The sequence below is a fragment of the Lycorma delicatula genome, chromosome 11 (genome assembly GCF_047948215.1).
Source record: "Lycorma delicatula isolate Av1 chromosome 11, ASM4794821v1, whole genome shotgun sequence".
Taxonomy (NCBI): Eukaryota; Metazoa; Arthropoda; class Insecta; order Hemiptera; family Fulgoridae; genus Lycorma; species Lycorma delicatula.
Genome location: NC_134465.1, coordinates 1,026,135 through 1,041,021, shown reverse-complemented (window position 1 = coordinate 1,041,021; position 14,887 = coordinate 1,026,135). Strand labels below are relative to the sequence as shown.

The following is a 14,887-nucleotide window of genomic DNA, read 5'->3' as shown; positions in this document are numbered from 1 at the left end:
GCAATTAGTACAATTAATTACCGTACCTAACTTCGCACGGGCGCTGCTCAATGGTCACTCAACCTTGCGGCACATTTATGCCTAATCATGTCTCGGATAAGTATAAGTAAAAAAATAATACAATTTAAGTACAATTTTTTTTTTTTTTTTTTCAATTTCAAAATTATAAGAATAATAAAAAGCGTATAAAAGATAATTTTATAAGATGCCAAAAAATTATATGCACCAGGCCCCATAAAATTGTGTAGACGATCATTAATTTAGAAAGTTTAATACATTTTGAGTAAAATGCATAAAAAAGTTACGACTTCCAAGTTGCTTTCCTATAATTTTTATTTTTACGCAGCCTGAGGGTGTAAATGCAGAAAAAACCTTTTGTGAATGGAACAGTCGAGGAATCGATTACTATTTAAATTAACGGGTTGGTTAATTAGCTTTATTTTTGTTACGATTTAATAATTAGTAAATGAATAAAAGATGATGAAAAAGTGTGAACATATACCTAGCGCAAATATAAAACAGAATAATAATATTTCCCGAATGAAGCTGAGGAAATTCGCACGACGGAAAGAGTGATAGAATCAATGGAAAGTTCTGGGTTTAATCTCAGCAAGACTTGGTATTTTTCATACGCTACAAATCTATGATTGAGGAAGATAAAGTGAAATGCTAGCGCATTGCGTCACTGTTTACCATCGGCTGTGAAATTACATAACGAATACCTTCGTTATAAATACACATTTGCTTAAATTTGAATCTTGGTTCAACAAACGATATTATTTCAGTATTAAAAAACTTATTTTTCTCTTAGATTTGTCATCGCTTTTAAGTCGCAAAATGTTTGGGATATGGAGGTCCGAATAATCAACGTTTTAATAAACATTAATCTCAGATTATATATAATTTGGATCAGAATTAATTTTTGAATTTTGTTGCAAGAAAATCTCTCTGATAATTCGAGTACTTAAAACAAGCAATAATTTATGTAAATTTTACGGATAAATAAAATATGTATTCCGGTTAACTGAGAGGTCGGATGTATAAGATCAGTGATTATTTTACTAACTAAAAATTAAAATAAAAAAGTTATTAAATACAACCTTATTGTCAAATGGAGAATTTAACACAATTTTATTAATTTTTTTTTTTTTTTTTATAAATAAAAATTTTATTAAAAATGATTTTTTTGTATTCATCTTGCTTGGAAGCTTGGAGGTATTGAATAAGTCAAACGCAACGCAGCAAATTACCTGATGCCGAACTTGGCAGGTACGCGGTCAAGGCGGAAGGAAAAGTCAGTATAAATGGCAACATAGCACCTGTCAATCGCTAAATGTTAGAGGTGCGTTTATGTACCACTCATTAAGAGTAGTATTCTCTGTATATTAACCGTAGCGAACGGGTATTTTAAATAATTTTTAAGTAATTTTCAGTTTCAGTAAATTTTATTATCTCTTATAAATAACATTATATTATTTATTTATTTGTATACTCACACACGCACGCACAATTTTCAATTTTAATTATATATAAATACTGAAATATACTTTTCTAAATAAATATAATTTTTTTTCTCATTCAGAACGTGTTATATCAAAACCTTTGCTATAACAAATTTTACTAGATAATAAAAATGTATTTTTATGTTTTTATTCTATCTCGCCCTGTCTTTTACTCTCCATCACCTCCTCTCTCTCTTCCCTCTCCACTCCACCACCACACTCAACCACCTATCACCCGTCTCTCAATTCCTCTCCATCACCCTCACTCTCTCTCCCACCCATTCTCTCTCTCACTCTCCCAGCACTGTCTCTCACTCACCCCTTCGCTCTCCCAATCCCTCTCTCACACTCCCTCTCCATCACTCTCTGTATGCGGTGGGCTACTTAAACATGTTTTGTTTTTTTATCAATTTTCTCACTCAAAGTGCATTTTTACAAAAACTTTGTAATAAAAAAATTGACTGTTAAGGTTTTCGACGCTTTTTAATTCGTTCGTGAAAAAGCATTAAAAAATTTCTCGTTGGAATTATAACAAAAAAAAAAAAACGGTAACGACAAATTAAAAGTTTACGTAAAATTTAACCTCTGATCCAAAGATTTTTCCCGACGAGATGAAAAATTACAACGTCGTTTGTAGTAATAAAAAATTACGCGTATAGAATTTTATTTCGAAAATACGAGTACATCGTTAAATTATGTTACTTCAATTTTTTTTTTTAATTTCAGTGCTCCTTTGATCAGCCAAAGAAACATAGTTTTTTTGTAATTTCTTTACTTCGCGTCGTTTATAATTGTACGTAAAGAATTAGATGAACTGTAACCGATAAGGAATGCCAAACGATGCCGAGATTCGAACCCAGAATTATCGGTATATCAGTCGCTTAATTTATCAACCGATCGATCTAAGGAGGTTAAATGTTTCTTAAAAATAGTTTTCCTCTAAAAGAATGATCGACTATACATTTTCAACAATTTTGTGATTTTTTTTTTAAATTTAGCTTTAAAATATAAATTAAACACGGGAAATGTTAAATATAAAAATTTGTAATGAACTATTTGTCGTATATATGTCGTTGTACTGTTTACGAATAATTTCTGCTTAAAATATTATGTAGGCATAATTATTAAGATATATGATTATACAGAGTCCTTACTCTGTATCGAACTCAGAACCTCACATAGATTATAAAATATCGGTCGCCTTCTACAAACTCACTACCGATGTTTTTTTCCTTTCTTACGGTTAATTATTGTTAAATATATATTTTAAATAAAAACTACGCCGATAAATTTCTAAAAATATTTTTACAAATTTATCAAAAAATAGTTTTTTTCACATTTTTGTGATGTTCCCGAGTATACTTATTTAACGACATTAACTGAGATCGGTGAAGAAACGGTAAGCTATTTTGGGTGTCGAACCCAGGAGCTCAAATAAATCAGTATATTCTTGATAACGATACAGACGCGAATTATTTTCTTGCATAGCACGCTTCATTCTCGTTACCCGACTTAAAACATCTAAAACGAAATATATCTAATATATCACTCACGAAATACCCTTTGCTTATATCAGTTCAGTTAAATATTATATACACCGTTGTTAATGGCCAAATAACCTAAATACAACCTAACATATAACTTGTTTCTCTTTAATTATTTTTTCGATATTGTTTAGCCACTATATAAAACTATTGGATAAATTATTAAGAGATAAATACAACAAATGTATTTATTTATTATTATTAAATTTATTAATTTATTTTGTAAAAATCAATCGGCGTTAACTGGAATCTAACATTTTTAATCTAATAAATAATTTGAGTAATTCAAACAAAGAATAAAACAACCGCAAGTTATTGTTCCAAAAATTGTAATAATATTAAAAAAAAATAAATACAACTCACCTTAATCAGCAATACGGAATATCTCTGTAAAAAGATGTAAATTAGATGATGTTACAAGTGGTTAGATTAAACAACACTTAAGTGGAGGCATAATTGCACTGCGTATTCAGTCATCTACCGATAATTCCCGCCAATAACTAACTAGAAGACAAAACATCTGTGTGAATTTCGTTACTTTACCCTCATGATGCTTCTCCACTTCCCCCACTACGGATTCGACCGTCATCGATAGACATTGATAAACACTAGGTTATAAACAACAAAATTATCATAAAAAATTATTCCATCGAAAATTTCGTTCGCAAACTGTTTCATTCGCCATCAATTTTTTTAACATTAGGCCATCCATTACGCGTCGTTTAAAATTAAATTGTTTTTAAAATTTACTATTAATCTTGCCGAACTTATAATTAGATAAATATTAAAGAGAATAAATTTTAACTTATTTTAATCTATTTTAACTGTAAATAGATATATTACTACAACAGCCAACCATACACGAAGGGGTTATAACGAGATTTTTACTTATTATTTAATTACATATAATAATTATTTTATATACGTAATCAAGCTCAATATATAGTACATGTAAATACGGACCCACACGCGCGCGCACATACAATTTTGTTATTAAGTGTTACTATATTTTTTAAATATCAAATCAGGAATTTAAAAAAAAATGTATTAATCTTTTTTAGATGTAACATGACCTCCATGCTATTAGAGAAGTAGCTACTTTACCTGCTAGAATAAAAGTTCGAAATTCGATACCCGGATAGGATCTAGGAAATTTATAATAGCGCAGTCTCTAATAACGTTAACAAAAATAAAAATAACAGAACCACATCTTTTATGATGTAGATTATAGAAACCGCGAATGGTACGTAAGGAGGTAATGAACGATTAGTATTATTTCTAAATTTCAAAGTTATCACATCTAGCCGACCTCCATATTTCACGGTTCAGCCCGTCTACAATATCCAAATCAAATGGGAGTGTAAGCGCGTACATACACCCGTAGATATATTTATTAATTCACTTTACTATACATGTAAAGCGTAATTTTATTTTATTTAGATATTTTAAAATATATTTCGTCGTTTTTAACTAATACTTGGCTCTCAGCGAATGAAACAATTTAATCCAAAAATTATATTAAAGTTCTTTAAGTGAAATGGAATTAAATTTTGTAGGATGTCAGATTTTTGTAATCTATTTTGTCACCTCCGTAATAGAACAACCGAATGATATACTGAGGGTTTTGGGTTCGATTCCTGGCTTGGACTTTAGCTCGCATGTTTAATGCTTATCTGGATATTGCCAGTTAAAAGAACGTTACTCATAGTCTGAAGATCTAAGGTTTTTACTCAACTTGGAGAAAGTTAGCAGCGTAATATGCTTACCCGAGTATCATTTTAGAAAAAAAAAACCATTGTTCATAACGTTAATACCCTGTGATTGACTCTTAGTTGCCGCACAGAATTATTTGCGTAATGCTTATTCCTCAGATCGCTTATATTCATATAAATATTAGATACGAAATCGATTTATTCCTTACACAGTTAAATTTTACTTACGTAAGAATCATCTGTAAATAAGTTCATAATAGAAATTTTGAAAAATAACTAATTGGACACGCTGGAAACTTCGGGCTCGTTTCTCAGTTTAGACGTAATCTTACATATCTACAGGTTAACCAGCCACAGGTTAACGCGTCTTCCCAAATCAGCTGATTTGGAAGTCGAGAGTTACAGCGTTCAAGTCCTAGTAAAGCCAGTTATTTTTACACGGATTTGAATACTAGATAAGTGTTCTACCGGTGTTCTTTGGTGGTTGGGTTTCAATTAACCACACATCTCAGGAATGGTCGAACTGAGAATGTACAAGACTACACTTCATTTACACTCATACATGTCATCCTCATTCATCCTCTGAAGAATTATCTAAACGGTAGTTACCGGAGGCTAAACAGGAAAAAGAAAGAAAGGTTAACCAGCCTCATTGCCGGCCTCCGTGGCGTGAGTGTTAGCGCCTCGGCCTTTCATTTGGAGGTCCCAGGTTCGAATCCCGGTCAGGAATGCCGTTTTCACACACGCTACAAATCAATAATTTCATCCTTTGAACCGATACCTGACGGTAGTCCCAGAGGTTAAACAAAAAAATAAAAAGGTTAACAGATTTTTAAAAAAACTGAAGATACTGGGTTCCCCTCTTTGAATTAGCGGTTTTTTTTTAATATTTAATTCTTAGTTCGCACATAAAAATAATTCTTAAGGCGACAACAAATTCAGAAATAAATAAATAAAAACCATTAGACCATGAAAGCGAACGTACAGTGTAAAGTTGCATCTTTTATTTTATATTTTTGACTTTATTTAATTGTTTTATAAGATAACACTCAATCCTGCTATTGCGTAAGGGATCTATAAAAGTGATAGACTCTCTTAACCTTGAACGTTCGTGGTCGATTGGTGTGAGGAATGTTTACAAAATAACTGTGTCAGCAACGACAAGCTGGCTAGACAGCGCGGCAAACAACTCTTATCTTCATCACGCATTATTAAAACAAATATTCTTTATCTATTTTATCTAAATAATTTATTAATTTGAACTACCAGACTCGGCATGCTTCACTATGCGCTATATTTGAGTAAATATAGACACAATTGAAAGTTAGACAGAGCATTAACAAAAAAACATTACGGAACTTCATAAAATTTAACCTTTCCATTTTATCCTTTTCCCCTCCCCTTCCCCATTTCCTTTTCCCCATTTTCATATTATCACGTTCTTTTTTCCATTTTCCCCGTTTCTCTTTCCCTTATTTCCCTCCCCCTTCCTCTTTCCCCTTTCTTTTACTCCTTTTTCCTTTCAATTTCCTTTTCCCGTTTTCCCCTTTTTTGATTTTTTCCTTTTCAGATTTTTCCCTGTTTCCCTTTTCCTATTCTTGCCTTTCTCCCTTTTTCCCCGCGCATAAATCGGTCCAGTAGTTTTTTAGTCTATAGCGGACACACATATCGGAAACACTGAAATGGAATTGTAAAATATTTAGTACAGCGTAAGCGATGGTAGATTGTCATTATTTAAGTAATCTTTTCACTACAGAATAAATTAAATATGAATAGGTTTTGTTTACTGAGAAATTTAACATTTTGTTTTTCAACAAATTTTGAAGAGGTTTCAGAACCAATTAATTTTTTTTTAGCTCCCGATTCATCGAGGATATTTACTTATTATGTGAAACTTTATTTATTTTCAAATAAAGTTATAAAGAGTTCCTAGACTACAAAATCATTAAACGCTACTTAATTACAGTCAAGGTGGCAGTTAACAGCTTGTAAAGCAACAAAGTTACGTATACCTGATTACTTTTTTAATAGTCATAATTTCTTTTCCTCAGAAAACCATTAAAATTTATTTAAGATAATGCAATTCTAATTGAAGATAAAAATTAAAAGCGAACCAAATCGAACTGTCAGTTATAAATCCTATTGTATTTTTTTTTTTTGTTTTGTGAAAAAAATTATTAATTACATTTAAAAAATACATTTTTAAATATATTATATTGAAAATAGTTTAAAAATATTTTAATATAAAAACCATTAACTGGATAATTAAAACTAATTAATTGAGATTAATAAGGAAATAATAGTAAAAAAAAGATAGCTTCTGAACGATCAGTGAAAAAAAAAATAAAACTGTGGTAACTTGTACGTAGTGGTGATTGCGTACAGAGAATGGAACAAATGGCGTAATTTCTTTATGTATTCGATTTACTCGTCCATCCACCTGGTTCGCGCCGAATTCGTCAAAACAGTTGTTTTGACGACTACGTGTGTCAAAATGTGTATTACAGTGATGAAAAATTATATATTTTTATAATATTCTTATTCCATTATATAAAGCGATGTAATGAAAATAAACAAAACTTATATATAATATTTTTTTCTGATAATTTATTAACCATTAACGTTGTCGAATCAGTATTAATATTGTTACTTGATTATTATGTGTATTCAGTATATCAGGAGTATATGAATGTAAACAACCGTTTTGTAAGGAATTTTACACGTAAACTAGGTAAGTTCTTTCAATAATAAAATTTTATATTATGAAAAGTAGTAAGCAAGTAAATAATGTATAAATTCCCTCTTTTGGATTATATTATTATGTTTCATGTGTTTTTTCATTACATCAGTTTTTTTTTATTTAAACTGAAAATTTTCATTTTTACATATATGGGTATACATATTTTACCCATAGATGTAATATGATATATTATAAAATGATAATCGAATATTATAAATGATATATTATAAATGTAATCTGATATATATATATATATATATGGATCAGCGATTTTTTCATGTATCCTCTTCATATTCATCTAAATGCAGTTCATTTTAAATTTTTCACATGACAGAATATATTCTACAAATATCCACTTCTCTTACAATCCTCACCCAAATAAGAATATTATATATTTCCATTTCCTTTACTCACCTGTCTTTCTTCTACTCATTTTTTTCTTGGGTGTTTTTTACAATTCTCTGTTATTACGGAAGAATTTCTTTTAAATCTGGATAAAATTTAATGGATAAAATTTAAAACTTAATGAATAAAATTTAATGGATACTGGATAAAACTTTTCTTATTGAATCTTTTAATCCCTCCTTGCATTTAAAGACCGAAATCACTTAATTTAAGAAAATTACACTTGTTATTGTAACCATTAAAGAATTATCTTTTTCTTTTGTTTTATAACATTTAGGTATTAAAAACAATTAAAATTTCTTATGAATAAAATTTACACCTTAACTTGAAAAACTATGCAACCTAGAATACTGAATTTTGCATTCTTATCTAAAATTGTGAATGATTGTATACAACTATATACACATTTATTTAGTGTTCACAAGTATGACAACTCTTTTTTAAATTTTTACTCCTTAACCAGAGAAAAATAAGATTTAGTTATTGCTTTTCCTCAAAACAATTCATAATAATACCACCACACTTTGAACCACCCAAGGGGCATAGGATTTAATCAAAAAATTTTAATGGGAAGGGTAGGGTTATAAGGCCTCATTTTAAAGAGCATTAAAAAAATAATAAAAAAATGGCCATAAAATCAAAAGGTTACAGCAATTCTAATCAAAATGGCAGCTGTTTAATGTTTTTCAAAAGTGGTCTACAGTATAATCTGTTTCTATGGTATGAAAGAAATTCATACCGCAGAAACCCGCTTTTTATGTTTATAAGCTACTATTGAAACTAGCTGTGAAAGGTGTTAAATAGCCTCCATTTTGGTAAGAGTTGTATGATCATTTTTTATGTCAAAACTTTTGTTTTTTGATGATCTTTAAAATGGTATGTCATAACCCTTTTTCTTTACATTAAACTTTTTTCAATTATCCCCATTGTGGGTAGAGATGTGGTTTATGAAAAGTTATTTAAAGTTTTATTATAATTTATGAACATAAGTAATATATTTATTGTGTTTGTTTGTGTGTGCCCATACATTATGAACACACAATAAATGTTTCTGAGTGTGTCTGTATGTAATTAAAAGCAGCCTACATATTTATATGTAATAAAAGCAAGTATTCTATCCCCCCACCCAAAAAACACATCATAATTGAAACTGCACTTTGATATAGTTGCTAGCCATTTTAAGATCAGAATGTATATTTAAACATTTCTACCAGTGTAACTACATTCTTTTACTAAATAATTTTCTTCATGAAAATCTTTTTCTTTTCTTATTTTTTTTGTTTGCGATTGGACCTCCTAAGGATCTCGCATCCTGTCATGACCTCTTTCTTTTATAAAATTCTTTTGTTCTTTCCTTTAACTTCTCTCTCCTTATGTTCATCCACTGTTTCCTTTTCTGTTTCTTTGAAAATTTAGATTTATCTACTAGTTTTATTTGTCAAAAATTATTTCATTGGAAATACTTAATAATTTTAGATCTTTTTCAATTTCTCTGAACTAGCTTATTTTGGATTTTTCATAAAGTAATTTTTTTCTTTTACTAGATTTTCCTAAAAATTTTGTAGGCCTTCTTAACTGCTTAAGACTTCGGGCAAAGCTATTGCTTTTTAGTGTCTTAATTTTTGATTTTTTTAGATAAGGATGTTTTATTGTAACTGTTTCTTTAAAATGATAAGCCGCTTCCATTTATTGTTTTGGCTTTTATTCCTTCTTTTTTTAAAAAGTCTCATAAAGTTAAAAAAGCTTACATAGTCTTATAAAATTATCAAACTTCTTCTTGTATGAATGGTTTTTTGACATTGTGTCAAGAAATCACTAGAACAATTTTCTTTTTACAAATACACTTTAAAATGCTATTGTAAGTGCTAATTGAAATTTAATCATGTTTTGTTACAGTTTGAGTCTTAAGTCATTTCCTAATAGTTTTAGATTAATTTAAACAATAAGGCTAATTTAAACAATTATTTTAAAACACACGTAAAACATATTGAAATAATACTTTCTTCACCTACCTAACTTTACTTCACCTAATTTGATTAGATCATATTTAATTAAAAAACAAAAAAATTATTCTGTAATTTTTGATGATAAAAAAACTCATGAAAATAATTATACAGAATTTATTTGGCAGAATTATAATAGTACTTCTGATAATAATAGCAATAAAAGGATTAGTTTAATTACAAAAATAATATAGTAGAAACATCAGGTTGAATTTATATAATGCAGTAAAAGGATTAATCTACTTTTTCTTTAATGAATATCTTTAATTTACAACTTCATCCTCTTTGAGGGGGAAGAATTAATGAATATTTTTAATATTTTAACCTTCAAGGGAGCTAGGGCCCCAGTCTGGGGCTTAACTTAACATGGTATAATATTAATGCATCCTGAAAATTTGAAGGCAATTGATCGGTTGTTTCTTCAAAAATTTTTGAGATGAAATATATTTAAAAACCTTCACAGTTATGCTAAGAAATACGGATAAAAATTTGTTTGTGATTGATCGGAGTAGTTTTTTGTTTATCCCAAACAAACAAACAAAAACCCTCTTCCTCTTTATATAATAGTATAGATAGATGTAGATCATTTGTATAATACCTTAACAGATGGACCATTCTAGCTGGAGTGACCTTCAGCACTTTCTGAGTTTTTATTTAATTACACTATTGTAAAAATAATACTATTTTAACAGGTTATATTTCAAAGGCTTTTGTATATAAAAATACCTACAATTTAGAGCACATAATTTATCCTAAATAACATCTAGGACTAGAATCTAGTCCTAAATAACATCTAAGTATTAGTTAAAGATGTGATTTTATTTACAGTTTGTTTTGCAGACATTGTTTATAGTGTAAATGTTTTCCTTAATTCTTTTAATTTTATTTTTGATGGTAAGTTTAACAAAATATAAATCTATAATATCATTATAAATAAATGAAAACTATGTTGTGTGAATGAATGTTTGAAAAAGTAATGTATATGTTAATGTAAAGTTAGATTAAACTTTTATTGATTTTATAACTGTACTTTTTTATTATTCTGAAATGACATTCACTGAAAGATATATAGAAAATGGAAACTATTATCCTGGTTATAATTACTATTTTAATATTTGTGTTCATTGTTTTATTATTGTCACTTATTTGTGACTTATTGTCTGGTTGTAATTATGAATATTTTAAACCAATAACTGTAATTATATAAACATTTTTAATTTTCAACCTCTCAATATCCTGGTCGAGCCGCAAAACATGCGACAATATTTTTGATAAAATGGGTAAATACCCTCTTAAAAATCTTTTACCAAATATAAAACTATATAAATCTAAAACTATATGATGATTTTGATTGTTATATAATAACAATCAAAATCATCATTTTGCAGCATTATTTATTCAATTACTGATATAATGATATTGTTTAATCCTAATAATGAGGAACATCACAATTATGATCATAGTGGCACATTGCATTTGCACCCTCAGTTGCAAGGTTTCATTCTATCAGTTCGTGTGTTCTAATCTGACTACATTTCCCATCAGTGCTTATTTCTGTGGGGTATGGTACATTTTAATTTCTCTTGAGCACTCGCATGATAATTTAAAAAAAAAATACTTTTCATGTAACATGATAATTTGGTTCAAAAAGATTCTTTCATGTCTTCGGAAAAAAATAAAAAAATCTATGTTCTGTAGATGGCTTGCTATCTACAAGTAAGTTCATTTTAGCATGTTTGAGTAATAATTTGGAATAATTATTGTACAATTTAATATTTTCAACTGATTTCTGACCATATTTTATGTAAAAGTGAGTAAAAGATTATTTATTGTTAATGATAACCAAAAATTTAGCATAATGCCACCCAAATAATTTAATCATACTAATATTAAATACATGTAATATTAAAATTTAGAATTTTATGTTTTATTTGATGATCAGAATGTATTAAAAACTTTTTTTTGTGATTTTTAAACAGATTCTATATGACCCTAAAGCAAACTTGCCGATTATAGACGATACCATTGCCACTAATACAGTGCTTAAGTGTTGGAACAAAAATAAAAATATTGTTTTTAAAGAGACATAACAAAGGAATTTCTCCAATCAGAAGACAGAAATTTTATTGATATACTAAAAAATATCTCTTTGACAAAATAAATCTTTTATGTTTGGAAAAACAGCTGTAAAATGAAAATCGTAAAGAGTTTAAGAGAAAAAAATTCCTTTCTGGTAATTAAATATCTAAACAATAATTAAATATACAAAGTTTGATCAAAATCTGAGATCTGGATGTCAAAACTTTATTGTTGGATGAAATTATGTAGAATGTAATTCAACAGGTTGTTGAATAAGCTACGATTATTTTCATAAACTAAACATGCCACTACTTAATAAGTTATGCATAATAAATCAAAATAATTTTGAATTTTTTATAACATTCAGATATATGACGATGCAATATTTTCAGAAAGATGCATAAGTATGAGTGAATGAAACAGACAAATTACTTTTGCTTCATTGGTTATAGAACCAAAAAAAAATTATTTTTAATTATAATATATATATAAAACAATAATACTACACAAAATATCAACATAAATATCAATATCAATTAAATTTAGAAACACTCCTACCTTGAAAGTTTTTTTTTTTGTTTGAGACCAACACACCTAAGCTCCTCAATTATTTGGGGAGTCAACTAAAATATTTTAAATTAAAAGGATAGGGTTGTGACAAGGCATTTCAAAGGGCATTGAAATAAAAAAATGTTGATGTAAAAGGCACTGTAAAAGGCACATTTTGGGTTTTGCTAGATAAAACAGTTTTCGAGCTACACACTATCAGATAAAACCTTAAAAATTTGCTTAATTTCAACCGTGATTATTTTACTGAAATGGAAGTGCTGGTTATGGTCGTAAGGTATTTTCCTTCTTTCAGCATCCCAGTACTTACGTCCCTCGAGGTCGAATTTTAGTCTTGGCTAGAGACAACAGAAGAAAGATTTTGGGTTGTTGGAGCTTGTAATTTTACCCACCTTTTCGTTTTTTAAAACCAAGTTTCAATCTAGGCATATTAGACTAAAAATACAACTATTTACACTATAAAGAACGATACATTAATAATAATTATACCAATCCAGTCTGCTAAATATCCACAACGGATCACTTCTAACAAAACATAATCAAGTTAGCTTACAACAACGTGACGTTACACTCAACTCAATAAGGTTATGTTATAAAATATTGAAAAGCAATGCTACTAACTTTAAAAAAAAATACAGTAGCAAAACAAAAAAATAATCAAGAGAAAAAATAATAAAATGAACGAAACAACAGGAAGTCCACATTTTGTTATAAAATAAAAAACTTATGTTGACAAAAAGAATCATACAAATTTTTATATACAACAGAAATAGGTGATTAAAACGGCATTGGAAAGAGGAAATTTTAAACAACATTTTAGAACAAAAAATTTGATGTGACTACATGACTTCCTTGCTCACCTATTAAATTACTTATATACATTTTTTTTTTTTAAATGAAAAGTACATAAAATTTTATTTTATTAATAACTTCTGATATTTTTTCATATATTTTTTTTATTGTTATTATTGATTTATTTTTATTTTTTTTACAATCAGAGGTTAATAATACTAATAAATCAACATATATATAAACTAAAAAAAAAGTAAAAAAAGGAGATAAAATCAGATTCGAACCGATGTGCCTTTCCCCTTTTAGATCCAAATTTTACATTAATTAAAATTTTATTTAGCTAAAACTCTGGTTAATTTTCTTGGAAGGGGTGGACATTTTTTGTCAAGAAATACTTAAGAGAAAGGCTCTCAAAAAATTAAGATTTTTTACATTTTAAATACAAACTTGCGAGATGGATTTAAATTTATTTTCAACTTAAATCTAGGTAACTTTGCAAGATTCTGCCCCACACTTCTCTTTCTTCTGATACTTGTCTTAAGACCACTTATTATCCTCTTTAATATCCCATTTGACACTTCCATTTTTTTCATTTTGGTTTTCATATTGTCCATGTTATGTTATGTTATCATAAAGCTATACTCTGATAAATATATTCAACAAGTTTTTTCTTATTAACTCTTAGATCACTATTTAATATTAATAATTTTTTTCAGATTAAAGTTCTTCTTGCTTATGCCAGTCTGCTTTTTGATATTTATTTTACTTCATACATCCTTCATTTCATAGACATAATAAATATTTTATAATGATTAGACAGCGTATGATTATATCATTTCAGAAAAAAAGATATAATTTGATCTGTCTGCTCAAAATCCAAAAACATTTATGCTATGACAATGATGATATTGAGGGACTATATAATCAAAGTTTAGAATTAATACTTCTGGTTGAAAATTGCAGTCATTTAAACCAGAACCCATCCGTTAGTCAAAATTTGATACATGTTATATTTATATGGATAAAAAACAAATTTATGTTTTATATTAATAAATAAAATATAAGAAATAAAAAGAAACAGGTAATAAACTCTGTGTTTCTTTTTTATACAACACAATTAAATATCTACCATCTGTTCCCTTGGATCAATGAATAGACATGTTGACATCTGCAGTTGACTTGAAGGAGAGAAACCCCAACAGCAATTAACTCATCTACATTCCATTTTATTTAGGTTGCCACCCTGTAACATATTGCTGACTGATGATAATTATAAATGAATCTTTTTTTGGTAGCATGTAAAAGAATGCGTTGCCTAATCCAAACTCCAACCCAGAACCTTTGGATGAAAGGCAGGGGCTCTTACATTCCACTATCGAGATCAGCAGATTATGATTAAATAACATTTTTAATACAAAAAAAAGGTCAAATTAAACCTACGTGAATATATGAATTAAGATATAAAAATAAAGAAAAAATAAAGATACATAAAAAATTAGAGACAGAATTTGGTTTACAATGTAGAATACGTAATAAATTTCTA

At 28.3% G+C, this 14,887-nt stretch overlaps 1 protein-coding gene across 12 annotated transcripts in view; it reads right to left on the bottom strand.

Moving 5' to 3' along the window:
• LOC142332333 (uncharacterized) overlaps positions 1-13,122 on the bottom strand; it is a 64,392-nt gene extending 51,270 nt beyond the window's left edge. For 11 of the 12 annotated variants that reach the window (XR_012758256.1, XR_012758261.1, XR_012758265.1 and 8 more), the window contains exon 1: positions 13,042-13,122. The gene's annotated coding sequence lies outside the window, so the exon portion shown is untranslated. Of the gene's footprint in view, positions 1-12,944 lie in introns of all 12 variants that reach the window. The other variant, XR_012758257.1, reaches the window with a different exon arrangement.
• Between the last annotated feature and the right edge of the window lie 1,765 nt (positions 13,123-14,887).